This window comes from Hyla sarda, unplaced genomic scaffold (genome assembly GCF_029499605.1).
Source record: "Hyla sarda isolate aHylSar1 unplaced genomic scaffold, aHylSar1.hap1 scaffold_1137, whole genome shotgun sequence".
Lineage (NCBI taxonomy): Eukaryota > Metazoa > Chordata > Amphibia > Anura > Hylidae > Hyla > Hyla sarda.
The window spans coordinates 17,996-31,068 of record NW_026607758.1 but is presented as its reverse complement, the minus strand read 5'-3'; the positions used below and the strand labels follow the sequence as shown (position 1 = coordinate 31,068).

Below are 13,073 nucleotides of genomic sequence, written 5' to 3'. Positions count from 1 at the left end.
CCCCAAACGGTATCAAACCAACACCCACGGGAAGCTGTAAGCATAGAGGACATGCCTGCACCCCATTGGACTTACCTGTGTGGGTTAAACCCGGGTTATTTGACAACCTATGGCGGTGATGGTTCTGCTCAGGCAGAGCAGTGCTGATGCTCCTCATAAAGCTGTCGCTGCTGTGAAGGTTCTAGGTGACATCACAAATCCCTATGGTTACATACACAACAAAGCTGGGTTGTTGTTGTTTACACTCTGCAAGGCCTGTGGAAGTGAGTGACATCATAGCACTGTAGTTCTGAGGGTTCTAGATGGATGCAACAATCTCCTGTTGCTTCTATGAAGGCCATAATAGACGACATCACCAAACAGCTCCATAGTCACATACACAGCAAAGGAGAGATGTTGTTTACACCTAGTGATGTCAGTGGTATTGAGTGACATCACAGCACAGTGCTAAGGCTCCTGGGCCTGGACACAGCAGCGGCTGCAATATCTCAACGGAGAATACGTTTATATATATGTGTGTGTGTGCGCGTATATATATATATATATATATATATATATATATATATATATATATATATATATATATTTCTCCGCCGAAATCACTTTTAAACCCATTTCCACCTTTTTTTCCCTTCTCTTCCTCTTACTTTTTTTTCACGTTTTTTTACGTTTTTCTCCTTTTCGCCTCTTTTCTGGGCGTATTATTCTTCTTTTTCTTCTTTTTTTTCGTCTAATGCATACCCCATCAGTGCAGCAATGCTTATTCAATACCGCCAGCAGATGGAGACACTGGGGGATAATTTTCTAAGGATTTATACTGATTTTTCCTGTCTGAATTTGTCGCACAGAAAGTTGCAGGCCAAATATGTGTGACATTTCTGCGACTTTAGCTTCTAGAGCATTTTTACAACATTATACATAGGTGCTGAATACATAAAAAGCGACTGTTCAGCGACAGACAAGTCGCATCGGCTGAAAGTAGGCCAGAATGTCAGTCCATGTTGGAGCAGGTTTAGATACAGTCTAAAGTATAGATCTCAAAGTCTGTGCACAGAATTTAGCAAGGGCCTCGCACCTTCTGATGCATCAGGTAGGTGCACAATAGCATAGCCTAACCCTCTGTACTTTGGTCTATATTGATGCGGGACATAGACAGCCAGCTGATGACCAATCCATTAGTGCAATGGATGGCTGGAAGCATTTGTCTTTGCCTTTGCAATACCACAGAAGCAATGCATGGTCAATGTACAGCAATGACACACCTGTGTGAACAGCCAGGAGACCCCCCCCCCCCCATGTTATGTTACATAGTTACATAGTTAGTACGGTCGAAAAAAGACATATGTCCATCAAGTTCAACCAGGGAATTAAGGGGTAGGGGTGTGGCGCGATATTGGGGAAGGGATGAGATTTTATATTTCTTCATAAGCATTAATCTTATTTTGTCAATTAGGAACATTCAGCACCCACCCGCTATCAAGGCAGCTGCCTATCATGTCATGCCCTACCTGCACAGGTGTGCTGGCTACTCAAATGATCCAATTAAGGAGGCCATTTAGTCAGCAGCAGCAGAAGTCCTGTGCCTGGACGCTCCAACAGCGGCCAGACACAAGCAGAAGCAGAAGCAGCAGCAGCAGCACCACCTTTTGTTTTTTGGCTGCAGCAGCAGCAAGGCCCACAGGGCTGGCTAGCTGGCTAGCCAGCAAGCAGGTAGCAATGAAAGTAGGAATCTTTCTTTTTAACCCTGTAAGGGGGTGGTGCACTGTACCCGAAGATACTGCCATATCGGGTCAATGCATAGGGCGACGGAAGCAAGCTTCGAAATCGGCCCCCGTTCTCAAAAATCCATTTAATATATGGTCCCCAGATAGGGGACATATCAGATATTAAACTGATAAGAACAGATACTACACTTGATCTTAGCCAAAAGGCCGAGAAGCGATAACCGTGAAAGGGGCGGGCCCAACAAGGTGCCCTTCATGGGCACTATCACTGCTTGCTGTCAGGGAGGCTGCCAGACAATTTTCCATGCACACTCTGGGCTGGGGGGCAGTCAACCACCAGTACACACAGCAGAACCTAAACCCATACCATTATTGCTAAGCAGCAAGACAGGGGCCCATTGCACTCCCACGGGGCCTTTTTAAATGCAATCCATAACCCGGATTTGCCAGGAACCCTTCTTACTCCTCCTACTTGCATGTGACACTGGGCTTAGGATCTGCATAGGAAACACACACACAAGCACACACCTACCTTTGTTGCCTGCAGATGCCTCCTTGGCTGTCCCCAAACGGTATCAAACCAACACCCACGGGAAGCTGTAAGCATAGAGGACATGCCTGCACCCCATTGGACTTACCTGTGTGGGTTAAACCCGGGTTATTTGACAACCTATGGCGGTGATGGTTCTGCTCAGGCAGAGCAGTGCTGATGCTCCTCATAAAGCTGTCGCTGCTGTGAAGGTTCTAGGTGACATCACAAATCCCTATGGTTACATACACAACAAAGCTGGGTTGTTGTTGTTTACACTCTGCAAGGCCTGTGGAAGTGAGTGACATCATAGCACTGTAGTTCTGAGGGTTCTAGATGGATGCAACAATCTCCTGTTGCTTCTATGAAGGCCATAATAGACGACATCACCAAACAGCTCCATAGTCACATACACAGCAAAGGAGAGATGTTGTTTACACCTAGTGATGTCAGTGGTATTGAGTGACATCACAGCACAGTGCTAAGGCTCCTGGGCCTGGACACAGCAGCGGCTGCAATATCTCAACGGAGAATACGTTTATATATATGTGTGTGTGTGCGCGTATATATATATATATATATATATATATATATATATATATATATATTTCTCCGCCGAAATCACTTTTAAACCCATTTCCACCTTTTTTTCCCTTCTCTTCCTCTTACTTTTTTTTCACGTTTTTTTACGTTTTTCTCCTTTTCGCCTCTTTTCTGGGCGTATTATTCTTCTTTTTCTTCTTTTTTTTCGTCTAATGCATACCCCATCAGTGCAGCAATGCTTATTCAATACCGCCAGCAGATGGAGACACTGGGGGATAATTTTCTAAGGATTTATACTGATTTTTCCTGTCTGAATTTGTCGCACAGAAAGTTGCAGGCCAAATATGTGTGACATTTCTGCGACTTTAGCTTCTAGAGCATTTTTACAACATTATACATAGGTGCTGAATACATAAAAAGCGACTGTTCAGCGACAGACAAGTCGCATCGGCTGAAAGTAGGCCAGAATGTCAGTCCATGTTGGAGCAGGTTTAGATACAGTCTAAAGTATAGATCTCAAAGTCTGTGCACAGAATTTAGCAAGGGCCTCGCACCTTCTGATGCATCAGGTAGGTGCACAATAGCATAGCCTAACCCTCTGTACTTTGGTCTATATTGATGCGGGACATAGACAGCCAGCTGATGACCAATCCATTAGTGCAATGGATGGCTGGAAGCATTTGTCTTTGCCTTTGCAATACCACAGAAGCAATGCATGGTCAATGTACAGCAATGACACACCTGTGTGAACAGCCAGGAGACCCCCCCCCCCATGTTATGTTACATAGTTACATAGTTAGTACGGTCGAAAAAAGACATATGTCCATCAAGTTCAACCAGGGAATTAAGGGGTAGGGGTGTGGCGCGATATTGGGGAAGGGATGAGATTTTATATTTCTTCATAAGCATTAATCTTATTTTGTCAATTAGGAACATTCAGCACCCACCCGCTATCAAGGCAGCTGCCTATCATGTCATGCCCTACCTGCACAGGTGTGCTGGCTACTCAAATGATCCAATTAAGGAGGCCATTTAGTCAGCAGCAGCAGAAGTCCTGTGCCTGGACGCTCCAACAGCGGCCAGACACAAGCAGAAGCAGAAGCAGCAGAAGCAGCAGCAGCACCACCTTTTGTTTTTTGGCTGCAGCAGCAGCAAGGCCCACAGGGCTGGCTAGCTGGCTAGCCAGCAAGCAGGTAGCAATGAAAGTAGGAATCTTTCTTTTTAACCCTGTAAGGGGGTGGTGCACTGTACCCGAAGATACTGCCATATCGGGTCAATGCATAGGGCGACGGAAGCAAGCTTCGAAATCGGCCCCCGTTCTCAAAAATCCATTTAATATATGGTCCCCAGATAGGGGACGTATCAGATATTAAACTGATAAGAACAGATACTACACTTGATCTTAGCCAAAAGGCCGAGAAGCGATAACCGTGAAAGGGGCGGGCCCAACAAGGTGCCCTTCATGGGCACTATCACTGCTTGCTGTCAGGGAGGCTGCTAGACAATTTTCCATGCACACTCTGGGCTGGGGGGCAGTCAACCACCAGTACACACAGCAGAACCTAAACCCATACCATTATTGCTAAGCAGCAAGACAGGGGCCCATTGCACTCCCACGGGGCCTTTTTAAATGCAATCCATAACCCGGATTTGCCAGGAACCCTTCTTACTCCTCCTACTTGCATGTGACACTGGGCTTAGGATCTGCATAGGAAACACACACACAAGCACACACCTACCTTTGTTGCCTGCAGATGCCTCCTTGGCTGTCCCCAAACGGTATCAAACCAACACCCACGGGAAGCTGTAAGCATAGAGGACATGCCTGCACCCCATTGGACTTACCTGTGTGGGTTAAACCCGGGTTATTTGACAACCTATGGCGGTGATGGTTCTGCTCAGGCAGAGCAGTGCTGATGCTCCTCATAAAGCTGTCGCTGCTGTGAAGGTTCTAGGTGACATCACAAATCCCTATGGTTACATACACAACAAAGCTGGGTTGTTGTTGTTTACACTCTGCAAGGCCTGTGGAAGTGAGTGACATCATAGCACTGTAGTTCTGAGGGTTCTAGATGGATGCAACAATCTCCTGTTGCTTCTATGAAGGCCATAATAGACGACATCACCAAACAGCTCCATAGTCACATACACAGCAAAGGAGAGATGTTGTTTACACCTAGTGATGTCAGTGGTATTGAGTGACATCACAGCACAGTGCTAAGGCTCCTGGGCCTGGACACAGCAGCGGCTGCAATATCTCAACGGAGAATACGTTTATATATATGTGTGTGTGTGTGCGCATATATATATATATATATATATATATATATATATATATTTCTCCGCCGAAATCACTTTTAAACCCATTTCCACCTTTTTTTTCCCTTCTCTTCCTCTTACTTTTTTTTCACGTTTTTTTACGTTTTTCTCCTTTTCGCCTCTTTTCTGGGCGTATTATTCTTCTTTTTCTTCTTTTTTTTCGTCTAATGCATACCCCATCAGTGCAGCAATGCTTATTCAATACCGCCAGCAGATGGAGACACTGGGGGATAATTTTCTAAGGATTTATACTGATTTTTCCTGTCTGAATTTGTCGCACAGAAAGTTGCAGGCCAAATATGTGTGACATTTCTGCGACTTTAGCTTCTAGAGCATTTTTACAACATTATACATAGGTGCTGAATACATAAAAAGCGACTGTTCAGCGACAGACAAGTCGCATCGGCTGAAAGTAGGCCAGAATGTCAGTCCATGTTGGAGCAGGTTTAGATACAGTCTAAAGTATAGATCTCAAAGTCTGTGCACAGAATTTAGCAAGGGCCTCGCACCTTCTGATGCATCAGGTAGGTGCACAATAGCATAGCCTAACCCTCTGTACTTTGGTCTATATTGATGCGGGACATAGACAGCCAGCTGATGACCAATCCATTAGTGCAATGGATGGCTGGAAGCATTTGTCTTTGCCTTTGCAATACCACAGAAGCAATGCATGGTCAATGTACAGCAATGACACACCTGTGTGAACAGCCAGGAGACCCCCCCCCCCCCCACCATGTTATGTTACATAGTTACATAGTTAGTACGGTCGAAAAAAGACATATGTCCATCAAGTTCAACCAGGGAATTAAGGGGTAGGGGTGTGGCGCGATATTGGGGAAGGGATGAGATTTTATATTTCTTCATAAGCATTAATCTTATTTTGTCAATTAGGAACATTCAGCACCCACCCGCTATCAAGGCAGCTGCCTATCATGTCATGCCCTACCTGCACAGGTGTGCTGGCTACTCAAATGATCCAATTAAGGAGGCCATTTAGTCAGCAGCAGCAGAAGTCCTGTGCCTGGACGCTCCAACAGCGGCCAGACACAAGCAGAAGCAGAAGCAGCAGAAGCAGCAGCAGCACCACCTTTTGGTTTTTGGCTGCAGCAGCAGCAAGGCCCACAGGGCTGGCTAGCTGGCTAGCCAGCAAGCAGGTAGCAATGAAAGTAGGAATCTTTCTTTTTAACCCTGTAAGGGGGTGGTGCACTGTACCCGAAGATACTGCCATATCGGGTCAATGCATAGGGCGACGGAAGCAAGCTTCGAAATCGGCCCCCGTTCTCAAAAATCCATTTAATATATGGTCCCCAGATAGGGGACGTATCAGATATTAAACTGATAAGAACAGATACTACACTTGATCTTAGCCAAAAGGCCGAGAAGCGATAACCGTGAAAGGGGCGGGCCCAACAAGGTGCCCTTCATGGGCACTATCACTGCTTGCTGTCAGGGAGGCTGCCAGACAATTTTCCATGCACACTCTGGGCTGGGGGGCAGTCAACCACCAGTACACACAGCAGAACCTAAACCCATACCATTATTGCTAAGCAGCAAGACAGGGGCCCATTGCACTCCCACGGGGCCTTTTTAAATGCAATCCATAACCCGGATTTGCCAGGAACCCTTCTTACTCCTCCTACTTGCATGTGACACTGGGCTTAGGATCTGCATAGGAAACACACACACAAGCACACACCTACCTTTGTTGCCTGCAGATGCCTCCTTGGCTGTCCCCAAACGGTATCAAACCAACACCCACGGGAAGCTGTAAGCATAGAGGACATGCCTGCACCCCATTGGACTTACCTGTGTGGGTTAAACCCGGGTTATTTGACAACCTATGGCGGTGATGGTTCTGCTCAGGCAGAGCAGTGCTGATGCTCCTCATAAAGCTGTCGCTGCTGTGAAGGTTCTAGGTGACATCACAAATCCCTATGGTTACATACACAACAAAGCTGGGTTGTTGTTGTTTACACTCTGCAAGGCCTGTGGAAGTGAGTGACATCATAGCACTGTAGTTCTGAGGGTTCTAGATGGATGCAACAATCTCCTGTTGCTTCTATGAAGGCCATAATAGACGACATCACCAAACAGCTCCATAGTCACATACACAGCAAAGGAGAGATGTTGTTTACACCTAGTGATGTCAGTGGTATTGAGTGACATCACAGCACAGTGCTAAGGCTCCTGGGCCTGGACACAGCAGCGGCTGCAATATCTCAATGGAGAATACGTTTATATATATGTGTGTGTGTGCGCGTATATATATATATATATATATATATATATATATATATATATATATATATTTCTCCGCCGAAATCACTTTTAAACCCATTTCCACCTTTTTTTCCCTTCTCTTCCTCTTACTTTTTTTTCACGTTTTTTTACGTTTTTCTCCTTTTCGCCTCTTTTCTGGGCGTATTATTCTTCTTTTTCTTCTTTTTTTTCGTCTAATGCATACCCCATCAGTGCAGCAATGCTTATTCAATACCGCCAGCAGATGGAGACACTGGGGGATAATTTTCTAAGGATTTATACTGATTTTTCCTGTCTGAATTTGTCGCACAGAAAGTTGCAGGCCAAATATGTGTGACATTTCTGCGACTTTAGCTTCTAGAGCATTTTTACAACATTATACATAGGTGCTGAATACATAAAAAGCGACTGTTCAGCGACAGACAAGTCGCATCGGCTGAAAGTAGGCCAGAATGTCAGTCCATGTTGGAGCAGGTTTAGATACAGTCTAAAGTATAGATCTCAAAGTCTGTGCACAGAATTTAGCAAGGGCCTCGCACCTTCTGATGCATCAGGTAGGTGCACAATAGCATAGCCTAACCCTCTGTACTTTGGTCTATATTGATGCGGGACATAGACAGCCAGCTGATGACCAATCCATTAGTGCAATGGATGGCTGGAAGCATTTGTCTTTGCCTTTGCAATACCACAGAAGCAATGCATGGTCAATGTACAGCAATGACACACCTGTGTGAACAGCCAGGAGACCCCCCCCCCCCCCATGTTATGTTACATAGTTACATAGTTAGTACGGTCGAAAAAAGACATATGTCCATCAAGTTCAACCAGGGAATTAAGGGGTAGGGGTGTGGCGCGATATTGGGGAAGGGATGAGATTTTATATTTCTTCATAAGCATTAATCTTATTTTGTCAATTAGGAACATTCAGCACCCACCCGCTATCAAGGCAGCTGCCTATCATGTCATGCCCTACCTGCACAGGTGTGCTGGCTACTCAAATGATCCAATTAAGGAGGCCATTTAGTCAGCAGCAGCAGAAGTCCTGTGCCTGGACGCTCCAACAGCGGCCAGACACAAGCAGAAGCAGAAGCAGCAGAAGCAGCAGCAGCACCACCTTTTGTTTTTTGGCTGCAGCAGCAGCAAGGCCCACAGGGCTGGCTAGCTGGCTAGCCAGCAAGCAGGTAGCAATGAAAGTAGGAATCTTTCTTTTTAACCCTGTAAGGGGGTGGTGCACTGTACCCGAAGATACTGCCATATCGGGTCAATGCATAGGGCGACGGAAGCAAGCTTCGAAATCGGCCCCCGTTCTCAAAAATCCATTTAATATATGGTCCCCAGATAGGGGACGTATCAGATATTAAACTGATAAGAACAGATACTACACTTGATCTTAGCCAAAAGGCCGAGAAGCGATAACCGTGAAAGGGGCGGGCCCAACAAGGTGCCCTTCATGGGCACTATCACTGCTTGCTGTCAGGGAGGCTGCCAGACAATTTTCCATGCACACTCTGGGCTGGGGGGCAGTCAACCACCAGTACACACAGCAGAACCTAAACCCATACCATTATTGCTAAGCAGCAAGACAGGGGCCCATTGCACTCCCACGGGGCCTTTTTAAATGCAATCCATAACCCGGATTTGCCAGGAACCCTTCTTACTCCTCCTACTTGCATGTGACACTGGGCTTAGGATCTGCATAGGAAACACACACACAAGCACACACCTACCTTTGTTGCCTGCAGATGCCTCCTTGGCTGTCCCCAAACGGTATCAAACCAACACCCACGGGAAGCTGTAAGCATAGAGGACATGCCTGCACCCCATTGGACTTACCTGTGTGGGTTAAACCCGGGTTATTTGACAACCTATGGCGGTGATGGTTCTGCTCAGGCAGAGCAGTGCTGATGCTCCTCATAAAGCTGTCGCTGCTGTGAAGGTTCTAGGTGACATCACAAATCCCTATGGTTACATACACAACAAAGCTGGGTTGTTGTTGTTTACACTCTGCAAGGCCTGTGGAAGTGAGTGACATCATAGCACTGTAGTTCTGAGGGTTCTAGATGGATGCAACAATCTCCTGTTGCTTCTATGAAGGCCATAATAGACGACATCACCAAACAGCTCCATAGTCACATACACAGCAAAGGAGAGATGTTGTTTACACCTAGTGATGTCAGTGGTATTGAGTGACATCACAGCACAGTGCTAAGGCTCCTGGGCCTGGACACAGCAGCGGCTGCAATATCTCAACGGAGAATACGTTTATATATATGTGTGTGTGTGCGCGTATATATATATATATATATATATATATATATATATATATATTTCTCCGCCGAAATCACTTTTAAACCCATTTCCACCTTTTTTTCCCTTCTCTTCCTCTTACTTTTTTTTCACGTTTTTTTACGTTTTTCTCCTTTTCGCCTCTTTTCTGGGCGTATTATTCTTCTTTTTCTTCTTTTTTTTCGTCTAATGCATACCCCATCAGTGCAGCAATGCTTATTCAATACCGCCAGCAGATGGAGACACTGGGGGATAATTTTCTAAGGATTTATACTGATTTTTCCTGTCTGAATTTGTCGCACAGAAAGTTGCAGGCCAAATATGTGTGACATTTCTGCGACTTTAGCTTCTAGAGCATTTTTACAACATTATACATAGGTGCTGAATACATAAAAAGCGACTGTTCAGCGACAGACAAGTCGCATCGGCTGAAAGTAGGCCAGAATGTCAGTCCATGTTGGAGCAGGTTTAGATACAGTCTAAAGTATAGATCTCAAAGTCTGTGCACAGAATTTAGCAAGGGCCTCGCACCTTCTGATGCATCAGGTAGGTGCACAATAGCATAGCCTAACCCTCTGTACTTTGGTCTATATTGATGCGGGACATAGACAGCCAGCTGATGACCAATCCATTAGTGCAATGGATGGCTGGAAGCATTTGTCTTTGCCTTTGCAATACCACAGAAGCAATGCATGGTCAATGTACAGCAATGACACACCTGTGTGAACAGCCAGGAGACCCCCCCCCCCCCCCATGTTATGTTACATAGTTACATAGTTAGTACGGTCGAAAAAAGACATATGTCCATCAAGTTCAACCAGGGAATTAAGGGGTAGGGGTGTGGCGCGATATTGGGGAAGGGATGAGATTTTATATTTCTTCATAAGCATTAATCTTATTTTGTCAATTAGGAACATTCAGCACCCACCCGCTATCAAGGCAGCTGCCTATCATGTCATGCCCTACCTGCACAGGTGTGCTGGCTACTCAAATGATCCAATTAAGGAGGCCATTTAGTCAGCAGCAGCAGAAGTCCTGTGCCTGGACGCTCCAACAGCGGCCAGACACAAGCAGAAGCAGAAGCAGCAGCAGCAGCACCACCTTTTGTTTTTTGGCTGCAGCAGCAGCAAGGCCCACAGGGCTGGCTAGCTGGCTAGCCAGCAAGCAGGTAGCAATGAAAGTAGGAATCTTTCTTTTTAACCCTGTAAGGGGGTGGTGCACTGTACCCGAAGATACTGCCATATCGGGTCAATGCATAGGGCGACGGAAGCAAGCTTCGAAATCGGCCCCCGTTCTCAAAAATCCATTTAATATATGGTCCCCAGATAGGGGACGTATCAGATATTAAACTGATAAGAACAGATACTACACTTGATCTTAGCCAAAAGGCCGAGAAGCGATAACCGTGAAAGGGGCGGGCCCAACAAGGTGCCCTTCATGGGCACTATCACTGCTTGCTGTCAGGGAGGCTGCCAGACAATTTTCCATGCACACTCTGGGCTGGGGGGCAGTCAACCACCAGTACACACAGCAGAACCTAAACCCATACCATTATTGCTAAGCAGCAAGACAGGGGCCCATTGCACTCCCACGGGGCCTTTTTAAATGCAATCCATAACCCGGATTTGCCAGGAACCCTTCTTACTCCTCCTACTTGCATGTGACACTGGGCTTAGGATCTGCATAGGAAACACACACACAAGCACACACCTACCTTTGTTGCCTGCAGATGCCTCCTTGGCTGTCCCCAAACGGTATCAAACCAACACCCACGGGAAGCTGTAAGCATAGAGGACATGCCTGCACCCCATTGGACTTACCTGTGTGGGTTAAACCCGGGTTATTTGACAACCTATGGCGGTGATGGTTCTGCTCAGGCAGAGCAGTGCTGATGCTCCTCATAAAGCTGTCGCTGCTGTGAAGGTTCTAGGTGACATCACAAATCCCTATGGTTACATACACAACAAAGCTGGGTTGTTGTTGTTTACACTCTGCAAGGCCTGTGGAAGTGAGTGACATCATAGCACTGTAGTTCTGAGGGTTCTAGATGGATGCAACAATCTCCTGTTGCTTCTATGAAGGCCATAATAGACGACATCACCAAACAGCTCCATAGTCACATACACAGCAAAGGAGAGATGTTGTTTACACCTAGTGATGTCAGTGGTATTGAGTGACATCACAGCACAGTGCTAAGGCTCCTGGGCCAGGACACAGCAGCGGCTGCAATATCTCAACGGAGAATACGTTTATATATATGTGTGTGTGTGCGCGTATATATATATATATATATATATATATATATATATATATTTCTCCGCCGAAATCACTTTTAAACCCATTTCCACCTTTTTTTCCCTTCTCTTCCTCTTACTTTTTTTTCACGTTTTTTTACGTTTTTCTCCTTTTCGCCTCTTTTCTGGGCGTATTATTCTTCTTTTTCTTCTTTTTTTTCGTCTAATGCATACCCCATCAGTGCAGCAATGCTTATTCAATACCGCCAGCAGATGGAGACACTGGGGGATAATTTTCTAAGGATTTATACTGATTTTTCCTGTCTGAATTTGTCGCACAGAAAGTTGCAGGCCAAATATGTGTGACATTTCTGCGACTTTAGCTTCTAGAGCATTTTTACAACATTATACATAGGTGCTGAATACATAAAAAGCGACTGTTCAGCGACAGACAAGTCGCATCGGCTGAAAGTAGGCCAGAATGTCAGTCCATGTTGGAGCAGGTTTAGATACAGTCTAAAGTATAGATCTCAAAGTCTGTGCACAGAATTTAGCAAGGGCCTCGCACCTTCTGATGCATCAGGTAGGTGCACAATAGCATAGCCTAACCCTCTGTACTTTGGTCTATATTGATGCGGGACATAGACAGCCAGCTGATGACCAATCCATTAGTGCAATGGATGGCTGGAAGCATTTGTCTTTGCCTTTGCAATACCACAGAAGCAATGCATGGTCAATGTACAGCAATGACACACCTGTGTGAACAGCCAGGAGACCCCCCCCCCCCCATGTTATGTTACATAGTTACATAGTTAGTACGGTCGAAAAAAGACATATGTCCATCAAGTTCAACCAGGGAATTAAGGGGTAGGGGTGTGGCGCGATATTGGGGAAGGGATGAGATTTTATATTTCTTCATAAGCATTAATCTTATTTTGTCAATTAGGAACATTCAGCACCCACCCGCTATCAAGGCAGCTGCCTATCATGTCATGCCCTACCTGCACAGGTGTGCTGGCTACTCAAATGATCCAATTAAGGAGGCCATTTAGTCAGCAGCAGCAGAAGTCCTGTGCCTGGACGCTCCAACAGCGGCCAGACACAAGCAGAAGCAGCAGAAGCAGCAGCAGCACCACCTTTTGTTTTTTGGCTGCAGCAGCAGCAAGGCCCACAGGGCTG

The 13,073-nt window shown here is 45.8% G+C and overlaps 5 non-coding genes across 5 annotated transcripts; all 5 read right to left on the bottom strand.

Moving 5' to 3' along the window:
• Positions 1-1,752: 1,752 nt before the first annotated feature.
• LOC130301816 (U2 spliceosomal RNA) lies at positions 1,753-1,943 on the bottom strand. Its single transcript, XR_008852165.1, has one exon. It is a non-coding gene; the product is annotated as a U2 spliceosomal RNA (small nuclear RNA).
• Positions 1,944-4,031: 2,088 nt separating this feature from the next.
• Positions 4,032-4,222, bottom strand: LOC130301821 (U2 spliceosomal RNA). The gene has a single exon (XR_008852170.1). It is a non-coding gene; the product is annotated as a U2 spliceosomal RNA (small nuclear RNA).
• A 2,089-nt stretch (positions 4,223-6,311) lies between these two features.
• Positions 6,312-6,502, bottom strand: LOC130301820 (U2 spliceosomal RNA). The gene has a single exon (XR_008852169.1). It is a non-coding gene; the product is annotated as a U2 spliceosomal RNA (small nuclear RNA).
• A 2,095-nt stretch (positions 6,503-8,597) lies between these two features.
• Positions 8,598-8,788, bottom strand: LOC130301819 (U2 spliceosomal RNA). The gene has a single exon (XR_008852168.1). It is a non-coding gene; the product is annotated as a U2 spliceosomal RNA (small nuclear RNA).
• A 2,082-nt stretch (positions 8,789-10,870) lies between these two features.
• LOC130301818 (U2 spliceosomal RNA) lies at positions 10,871-11,061 on the bottom strand. Its single transcript, XR_008852167.1, has one exon. It is a non-coding gene; the product is annotated as a U2 spliceosomal RNA (small nuclear RNA).
• Between the last annotated feature and the right edge of the window lie 2,012 nt (positions 11,062-13,073).